At 32.8% G+C, this 11,251-nt stretch overlaps 1 long non-coding RNA gene across 1 annotated transcript; it reads right to left on the reverse strand.

The window, feature by feature from the left end:
• Nucleotides 1-6,777: 6,777 nt before the first annotated feature.
• LOC110738717 lies at nucleotides 6,778-8,178 on the reverse strand. The gene is made up of 4 exons (XR_002514651.1): nucleotides 7,811-8,178; nucleotides 7,498-7,670; nucleotides 7,118-7,182; nucleotides 6,778-7,008 (listed from the first exon to the last, which is right to left on the reverse strand). It is a non-coding gene; the product is annotated as an uncharacterized LOC110738717 (long non-coding RNA).
• Nucleotides 8,179-11,251: the final 3,073 nt, after the last annotated feature.

The raw sequence follows: 11,251 nt of genomic DNA on the forward strand, positions 1-11,251 counted from the left end.
TCCATTGATATTATTTAGATGTTTCATGATTGACATGATAGCTCTCTTGTAAATACAAATAGTAAATCTTACTAACTCTCATATGCTCAAACTTCAGGTTGAGATGTCAATAATGTAGTCACATAGACTTTTCAAGAGTTTGATAATAATTGTAATATTCAAGACATAAAAATTTGTAGGGTTGGGCATTTAATACGCCGTATATAAGTTCTTCAGGAACTTCTTTTACATGATTCATAACCTGTTATTAAGTAAGTGTCATCAATTTTTCATTACAATTATAAGCCCATTGGAATATAAATATCTCTTTCTAATTTTTCATCAAAGTTGTAAATATGTCTTACTATACTTTGAATGAACATTCACATACACCACACCATTGTAAGAAATTAATCCATGCAATATGAGATATATAAAACATGATAACATATAAACAAATTATACAATGAGTAATGCATCTAACTTCCTACATATGCAATAAACAATTAACCTATTACTCACATGCACATGAATATAAGACTCAAAATGATGCAAGACAATGTACAGTGTGGATTTAAAAATCCATATTTCATTGGACTTCGGGTCCATGATAAACTTATGATCATTATCATTATGTCGACATCAAAATGTACATATATTTCAGATCCCTTACTTATTAGTCCATTCCATTATGCATATGCATATTATTCATCGGTTCCATTATGTAACGATATCATAAAATTCCTGTAACTTACATTCCGCATGCTATTTTACTATGATATCTGAATACAATCTCATTGGTACCATCATAACTTTTCTTACATCATAGACCATCTATTATAATAATTCAGATATCTATACCAATTTAAGGTTATTTCATACACTATGGTATTTATATACTATTACACTATTAGTGTCAACTGCACTATCTTGTCAAATATCATATCTATTAAACATATCTTTATTTTGGAACCGATCATATACAACCTACACTTCAGGTGTAGTGATTCAAGTACAATTGGCAAGATTTTATCTCAATGTATACACATAATTAATATGACCAAAATGTATCTTCAACACTATGAAACATGAGTCATAACTGAATACAAATCAAATCATAAATGTGCAACATATCTTGATAATATATATACAAAAGTTGGCATATATATAACTTTTCAAACTACCATTATAGGGAACATAAATATTCTTTATTTATTTGATTTTTTTTTTTCGATTTTCCCAACTTTTGCTATTTCTTCTCCCCCTAAGTTGGTAAAATATCTCTTTTATACCAACTTAGTATATAAATTTGCATCAAAATTCATTTCATTGGGAGGATCACAATCAAAATTTATCTCTTCCGGAGAACAATTTCGATGAAGAATCATTTATTCATTAACTTTATATTTCAAGTGTATTTATTATTAAATTTTCAATAATATTTTCTCTTCTGGGGATCAATGTCAATGGGGAGACATATGTTGTGCAGTTGTACGTTTTTCTTTCTTCTCCTATTTCATATGTGCTAACATATAATAGCCCCAATCAAAAGAATTGTTATACAAGCGTAAATCACTTGCTCGTAATTCTAGTAGGTGATGATCTTCTGGATCTTTAAAGACTTAAATAGTGTATTTGGTGAGCTTCTGATCACTTGATAGTTGACAATAATATATAAGTTATTTTGGTGAACTTCTGGTCATCCATAACTCCTTTATCAGCCATTACTCCTTTATAAAAAAATCAAAATATATTAAATCTTGAAATTTTCATCAATACAAATTATAATAACTCACAATTCAAATATAACTCAATCTCAATGTTACGTCTTGCCATTCAATTCATTTTATATATTTAACATTGAGAAAGCGTCAGCACATTATCAAATGAAACTTCAGGTTTCCATTATGGGTAATTATTATTAAACCCAGATGGCCTAATTTAATTATCACATCCAATCACTTCTCTAAATTTGAACTCTGGTCAGTTTTCAACACTAGTGATCACTTTATTAAACTTACTATATGCATGGCCATGAATGTGATGTGATATTAGAACACCAACATGTGTTTCTTTATACAATTGGCAAGACAATCAATTAATATTTCATCCAATAATTACTCATACTCTACTAGAGTTTAAACTATAAACTTGATACATGTTAATCTTGTTGGATATTTTATACTCTTCTAGAGTCTTTTATATAATCATGAAACATATGAACTTCACTAAAAGTGATTTCTTCTAGAAATGTAATGATATTTACCACTTCCTCAAATTTGTCATTGTCAATAGTGACTCATTTCCTTTTCAAAGATACTTAATTATCTTTAGAACCTATTGATTTATCACGTTTCAGGCATGCTATAGGTTCATCAATAATTGATGTTGTACTCTTAGGACATCAATTTTAAATTAGAGCATTTACAACTAGTATATGATAATATATCCATCTTCAGGATGGTATCATTTCAAAATATTTAATTAACATGTGGCCACTTCTATTAAATAAATCGTTGGTATTTAAGTTATTGTATGTATCAAACTGACCATCAATATATTTTGTTATTTATATGCAAGGATTACATACAATCTTCCCCTAATCCTTGCATATAGGGGTATGGAATGAATCCATCTAACAACCTTTAAAATCCTTGCATCTTTTAAGCCATAAATTCTTTTGCCAATGTCATGTATCAAGTAACGTGTTCCTTTTAGCAAAAATATGCTTATATAAAATTATTTTTATAGAACACTTATCATGTTCCTCATGCCCAATTACATTCATCTTAAAAAAAACAAAACCTCTTATATTTATGGGCATAATAAAACGTTGATTATGTATGGTTTCTCACAATATCATGTTTAATTACTTGACTCATAACACACTTTTTGCTATATATTTAATTAATTAAGGAACTTCAAGTCCATACATCATTTTCAATTTAATTTCATTCCAATAATCCAATTTTCAAGTAGGCACATAATACAATAATTGAATCTAATCACACATCAATCAACATAATATATATACATAGTATGATTCATAATATTATCAACTTATAAGGATATTAGTATATGATCATGATACCAAGTTAATATTATCAACATAATATAAATTTTGAGACGAATATGCATGCCATTATAGAGAATTAACCTGTAAGTTAATAGTAGTACACTACTTTATTGTCTTACCTATATCATAGGAAGTTATCGATATCCATGATATAGTCATTATCGTTAGCTCATCACAATACAGACTATAGTTTAAATTCACTATTTAAATAAAAACTAGCATGATTTGTGATAAACAATAACTATTCATGTAATCATTAAAATATAACATCATGCTTTTATACGTAAATTCACTAATTGTACAACTAATATCATCACAATCACCAGAAAATTGAATTAGTCATTAAAAAATTAGTATACAAACTTTAATTAAATTTATCCTCTTCAAGTAGCTAAATATGCAGTATATTTCTGCAATATATGTACCTCATACCAAGAAAAATGAAAAACTAAGATTGTATATAATATGCTTCAAATTGCTAGCAATCATTAAATATAAATCAAACAATAGTTCATTTCGATGACATCAAGGGCCTCAAATTCAAGTTTCGTCAGGTTCGACATAAATTGCTATAAAAGAGAATATTATAAATTCTAGTAAGATAATAAAATTATAGTCATACAGAATCATAACATAACATCCATAATAATTAATTTAATAATGAATTCAAAAAAGATAAGTATCTTTGTTAATATAATTGTTGGAATTCGGAGGGCAGAGCAAAGTATAATATAGTAGAAGAAGGATAATGCTTCGTGTTTAATTAAGTTAACCTCGATGCCTTATACAGGCCAATATCACAAAACAAACAAAGCTAAAATTAGGCCAACTAAAAGCTTAATAATAGGAGCATGACTCCACTAACAAAGAAAAGAAAAATGCCTAAAAGAAATAAATCCACTAACATTTATCTTATTGTTGACTCATACTAGAACCTCGCAAATAATTCAGAAACTTAAGGAACTAATTAGTTCACTAACCAACGCCTATTGAAGCATATTACTCAATAATAATGTATGTTATTCATATCCTAAAAAAAATAAACTTGGCACATACTCTATAGCAGTGATTAGGGATTGATATTTAGATCAACAAATTCTATAGCAGTATTGACGGAATGGGTTCTAAACATAAATATCAAATAATAGAAAACATAATAAATTCACAAAGAATAAGTCACAAAATAGAGATTATAATATAATAATATTCATTAATGGATGTAATTCAAACATCCAATTTATTTAATTCTGGGAAACTCAACCAAGTGTAAACAAATTAGCGCTTGCCAAAACATGATAATCATGTAAATAATTTCAGTATGGCCAAAGAAAAACAAAACAGATGCAAAAGGTTGATATAGAGTATAAATAGAAGTAGAACAAAAACTAAATGAAAGACTTTGAAATAACCCATATAAAGAACCTAATGGTATGAAGTATGGTAGAAAAATCACATGCATGATCACAAGCATATATATTCTGTATTATTGATTGATATGGTAAACTTCAATTTCACGAAAATACATTCACAAAAATAAATAAATAAATTAATTAATCAACCGATCCCACGCACACAATTAACAAGTCAAGCCATAATATATAATCACCTAATGATGAAACACCTTGACCCAAAACAATCATATATGATTTATAATATATTACGTGATCGTTGCTTATATTTCATTAGAAAAATTAAAATAAACACTAACCTTAATGATGCTAATTTATTTGCTCAATCAGGTAGGGCTGGTGCTAATAACGTGTTATAAAATAGAGAGAAATATAAGAGAGATTGATAGAGAATTTATCAGTGTATTTCTATTCCATATAATGGGGTATATATAAATACAATATATTAGGGTTTGAATGGATAAGAATATAAACCCTAGATCTAGATTGTTCCGGAATGATACAAAGGATGATAATGGATATCCACAAATATTTCATAACAGAAGAAGAAGAAGTAGGTGGTAATTGCTAAAACAACAACAATTGTACGTGGTAATTTTTTTTTTTTAAAAAAAAATTCTCTTTATTTACAAAATTTTCATGTTATATTTTAACCCATAGTTTTTTAAAATTATTGATAATTAAAATATAAAGATTAAGAGAGCTGACAAATGACATATAAGTGATTTGTAGTGACATTTGGCATATGAGTGATTTGTGGTTAGTGTTTTTAAACACCAACTAGTTTTTGGCCTGGGCAATGCCCCAAGTCATTATATGTATATTATAAATGAGGTTTTATAATAAAAATTATGTGATAAAATACAAAAAAAAAAAAAAAAATATCATCCAACCAATAAAGGATATCATATAACTAATAAAGAATATCATCCAGCTAGTAGAGGATATCATCTAGCCAATAAGGATATCCGCCAATGAGCATATCAAAAATTCACATTTGATTAGTTGAGACTAACGCAATACCTACTCTCTATCAAATTGTCACTTAAGGTTAGTTTTCTTTACCAAATTATTGTCAAATTAAGTTTTTTTTTTACCAAATTGTCGCCAAAGTAAGTTTTTTTTACCAAATTGACACTAGGTGTCTTTTTTATTTACCAATCTTGCTAATTGGCCCTATTTTTGTACATAAAAATCTCGAGGATTTTATTTATTTGTACCAAATGAACGTGGCCACATAGTAGGTGGATTTCTTGTTCTTGAAGTTGACTCCTTGCCCTCGTTATGTAAAGTCCAATGAAATCCTAAGTGGATGATAGGTAGTAACAAACTAACAAATCAGTAGTTTTTTTTTTTTTTTTTTTTTCTTTTTTTTTTTTTGGGGGGGGGGGGTTTCTTTTCCAAACTAGCCAACTCATTTTAATAGTAAGATACTATGTATATATGAATTTGTTAAAACTCTTACCGTTAAAAGAGAAATTCATCGTTAAAAGAAAGTAGATGCACTAGTGTTTTTGTATGATTATTGGTTTCTTTGCTTCATGTAAATACGTGAAGTCGTGATATTATAGTCTATGATATTCCACATTAATTTTGTATTATTTAGACAAATTTAATACTCGATCATGTGAATTTCATTTTGGTTTTATTTCAACAGGGGCATCACTGCTACTTTTTCTATCTCAATTAGATGATCCTATATGAAATTTATATAAACTTCAATACAAATAAAATATAATATTCTATGTAAAATGTATAAGAAAAAACTTGTTCATGTAGATTGTTGTTTGATGATGACAAATTAACCATTTTGATATTTAGTTTCACAATATCAATTTGATTGGACAGAAGGAAGTTGGAAGTATTATAATGAATCAAATAAAATTCTTTGGAAAATCCACTAATTCAGTATTGTCCAAACATTATTCCTAGGCCTGATCACGGATCGGATATCCGATCCGAAAGGGGATTTCGGATCAGATATCCGTATCCGAGAATACGTATATTTGCTATTTGTATCCGATCCGAAAAGTTCGGATATCCGAAAATTCGGATCGGATATATCGGATATCCTATATCTGACTACTTTGATTACGAGTAGTTTTAAATGGAAAAATTGATATTTTTTTTTTACCCATTTTCTCCTCATGTTACTCACAACCTGAACAAAGAGAGAGAAAATAGATGTATAATTATCCTATTAAAAATAATTATCCTATTAAAAAAATGGACTTGTAAATACTGTCCACGGCTAATTTAGTCATTTCCAGAAAAAAAAAAAAATAAATAAATAATGAAATAACAAAATACAAATAACCTGCCATGGCTGCCAATTTGCCAAAATGCAAACTAATTGGATAAGTGCTACAAAAGTACAAATTATATGACAAAGAAAATTTAAAGTCCAAATACATTAATTTCCAAATAGTTAACAATACGTCAATAGTCAATACATGCATTTTATCTTATACTAAAAAATAAGTCATCAACATCGGAAACCGATAGCGGATCAACAAAGTATGAGCATACGGCAAGTCAACAACTCTACAAAATATGAGATCAAAATATTAGATAATCATAAGATAAATAAAAACAAAAAAGATGCAGAAATTAAACTATAATTTTTTTAAAATTCAAACTAAAAAAGTATTACCTTCTAATACTAAAAGTAATCATCAATGACGGAAACCGAAGGCGGATCAACAAGAGACGACAACTCTACAAAAAACACGATGAAAATACATTGTTAAGCAAAAGACAAATCAAAACAAATGCTAAAATAGGAGATTAAACTGATCAGAACATAATACAGATTACAGAACATAAACTGAATTTGAAAAGCAAGAAGCATTTGGGATTTGCTCACATTAGGGGGGTATTCTTTACACCTTTCTAAATGATTTTTCATAGCACTTGTACCCTTTTTAGAGTCACCAGTAACATCAACAGAACAATACACACATTTTGATCTTTTATCCCCATCTTTTACTATTAACTCAAATTGATCCCAAAGCCAAGATCTTTTCTTTTTACCTTTTTTTTTCAGCTCCATCAGCATCACTAGTAGTGGTTGAAGGCCTTTTTTTTGGTGGCTGTGGTGGTTTTTCAATTCCAGCATGCTCCTCATTGGCAGCAGTTGACGCCAAGGGCTCCTCTTCAGTTGGTTGATTTGCTACGTTAGCAGATTCTACAGTAGCATCATCCATCTAAAACACATAAATCAAAATGTTAACTAGTTGACAAAATAAAACTGAATTTACTTATTTTTTCTCAATCACAAGTTCTTTCACAGACTAATTTAAATCACTAAATCAGCAATTCAGCAGAAGTACGAGCATAGGATGACCTTGGTGGAGGAGTGAGGGGCGCCGCTTCTGGTGAAGGAGTGAGGGGCGTCGTCGCTTCTGGTGAAGGAGTGAGGGGCGCCGCTGCTTCTGGTGGCCTGGATGAGTGAGGCGCCGCTGCTTCTGGTGGATGAGTGAGGCACTGAGAAGGAGTAGAGAGGAGACTAAGAGAGATCAAGAAAGAACTCAGACAAGACTAAGAGAGGAGTGAGAAACTGAGAAGACTAACTGATAGGGAGAAAAGAAAGAGGAAAGAGGTGGATTTGAAATTAGGGTAAGTTGAGATTTTGTTGGGCTTGGGCTGTTGGGCATATGGATAATATTTGAACTTTAAATCTGGGTAAAAAAAAGTAATTTTCGGATATCGGATCGGATATCCGATCCGAAATCCGACTTTGTTTTCGGATCGGTTACCCTAAATTGTCGGATCGGGTGCAGATCGGATCTTCGGATTATCGGATAATCAGATAGTTTTGCTCAAGCCTAATTATTCCAGCATTTGCATGCCCTATTCAAATGGGAACAACTATGTACTATAATTTAGATTTTAGAAAAGCTACTTAACTTTTTTGAGGAAAGCTACTTAACGTAAAGTATAACAACAGGCTAACAGCTTAGCAATGTTTGTCAACATTCAAGTTAAAAAAATCCAAATATTAGTATGCATGGTTTCAAAAAAAAAAAAAAAGTTTTAAAAAATCCACATATTAGAAGCACTTGTTCGTTCTAAAGTTTAGGGTTCACTTCACATAATAACATAATAATGTTGTAAAAATAAGAGATCTTGTTATATATACTGCACCCGGATGTAAAAAAATATAAACTTTTTAAAAAATTGGATGTACAATAAAATATTGCACATCCGTTATAAAGTTATCCTGAAATGAGCAAAAGTTACCCCCAATATACATAAAAGTAACCCTTTACAAATAAAAATTATCTACCTTTATTAGTAAAAAATCACATTTTAAATGACTAAAAATTAATCATTTGTGATTGAATGTAATTAAATTGCTTTTATAAAACTTTTTTTGTTGTCTATTTATATAAAAATTTTATTAGGTTTAAAGTTACCCAAAAATAGACAAAAAGCTACCCTGAAATTAGCTAAAAGTTACCCTTATACTAATCGATTTACACTAATATTAGGCCATGTTCTATTCACCTTAAAAAAATAATATTAAGTAAAAATAAGTTCAGTTCAGTAAAAATAAGTTCAGTTCAGTAAAATTAATTTCAGTTCAGTAAAAATAATTTCAGTTCAGTAAAAATAAGTTCAGTTCAGTAAAATTCAGTTTTCTTAAAGAAGAATTATAATAGAAAATCAGTAAAACTAATTTCAGTTCAGTAAAAATAGTTTAAGTTCAGTAAAAATAATTTCAGTTCAGCAAAATTAAGGTGAATCAAACAAGACCTTAGTGTAAAACGGGTGTATACAAAAGTTTTTCGTAAAAAAATGGCAATAATTGTCAATAGTTATCTCAATATTGTTTGTTAGATTTTATTTTCTCAAACGGTTTTTATGTCTTTACAATTAAGGGAAGGTGTTTCGGGGTTTTCTGATGTCCTGCGGGAGAGTTACAACACCGAGACTGGAACCGGACGCCTGTACCTGCAAAACAACGAAGACTCCTTGTGGTAGGAGCTCCGCCTCCGACGATCAAGTTAGTACCTGATTAAGGAGTAATAAATGCGGAAATAAATGTGATTAGGTCTCTCTAGGTGAGAGTGTTTAATGTGAGTAATCTCTGTTATTCGAGTTCTCTTTCGTGTGTTCCCCCTCTTAATGAGGATTAAGAGAGGTATTTATAACCTCGGGAAGCGTGCCAGTCTTAGGTTTAGGGTAAACCTTGGGCTGACTGGGCCTCATAACAGGATTGGGCCTTGGTGGCCGGGTTTTCCCATTTGGCATGGGTGAACACGTGGCGTGTCTCAATTGGTCCGTTGAGGACATATCTGTGACTGACACGTGGCAGGCTCCTATTGGCCCACATGGAGGACACATGGAGAAACCTGGTTGGTCCACTTGTCAGACGGCGATTGGTGGATAAAAATCCCCTAATCATTTGCCCCTCACAGGTGGCACGTGACTGGTCACATGTCACCTGTGACAGGTGTCGCATGGTGACGGGCGACGGCCTGCTACAGGTGTCACCTTGCAGATGGCCGAGAGATTTTTCCCGCCCAAATTTTGAATTTAGAAGCGACCCTTCGCCTTCTCACTTTGCCTATATAAGGAAGTGTTGACTTCAGTCATTTTCACATTTGAGAACTTTGCGAGAACATTCGGACCCCTGAACTTGCTCTGACAATTTGGACTCTTGTTGCCTACCGCCTGCTCTGACAAGCCGTTTGCAAAGGATTTCAGAATTTCTTCAACCAACACTCGTTCAGGTAACCGTCGGTTCTCTTACTCTTAACTTTTTCCTTATTTATTATTTTCTTTTTGAAATGGAACCCTGGAAGCACACGACACGACCTAAGTTAGTGATCAGCCGGTCACCGGGGACGGCTGAATCTAGGACTAGGAGTGCCGCCTGTCCTTTTCCGGACCCATCTTCGCCATTTATACATAGTCCGACCGTATCTGTGTCTATGCAGAACGTGATGGCTAGAACAAAGCAAACTGCAAGGATCTCAAATTCGGACGGCTCCTCACAAAGGGTGCCCATCAGCGAGACATCTGACCAGGCGCCAGATGTAGAAAGGATACAAAGCGGTTGCCAAGCCGAGAGTTCTGAGGGAGGGGCCAAGGTGGTCCCTTCCCATTTTACCGTTGATACGCTCAACTTTTCTTCTCCTCCTTCTAAGGGAGAGGAGGCGGGCCCCTCTGGGAGAGGGGAGGAGTCGTCCTCCTCGGACTCGTCAGAGGACGAGTCTGACTCCAGTTCTTCTGGCCACGTTTCTCCAGGCTCAGAAGAGAGAAACAGCCGCCTACAAGAGGCAAGACTTTCTCATGCGGCTGAGAAGGGGAGCGACTGGGCCGAGCCGTCTGCTTCTTACAGAGAGGAGAACACCCCTTACTACAGCATGGTACCCCGGGGCCGGATCACACTGATGAAAGACAAAGTGGAGAGTTTTATAGCTAACCACAGAATGGGCCCTGGGTTTTTATTGTTCGTGCCGGATCCAGAAGATATTGTCGTCTGGCCGGCTGGTACCAGCTACGATGACGGCTGCTTTGGCTGCTATGTGGCGGCCATCAAAGCTGGACTGCGCTTCCCATTACATCCGGCTGTTCAGCGGATCTTGGATGGGTACGATCTGGGGTTATGGCAGTTAGCCCCCAACTCTTGGGTAAACGTACTCGGCTATGTGGCCGGGTGCGAAATGTACGGGGTGGAGCCAAGCTTTGAGGCTTTCGCCCACATGAATTACCTCAGCCGGACCCCAAAGTCAGGCGGTACCGGCTGGTATCAAATAACAAGCCACAGGGGTTACCT

The sequence above is a fragment of the Chenopodium quinoa genome, unplaced genomic scaffold, assembly GCF_001683475.1.
Source record: "Chenopodium quinoa cultivar QQ74 unplaced genomic scaffold, ASM168347v1, whole genome shotgun sequence".
Lineage (NCBI taxonomy): Eukaryota > Viridiplantae > Streptophyta > Magnoliopsida > Caryophyllales > Amaranthaceae > Chenopodium > Chenopodium quinoa.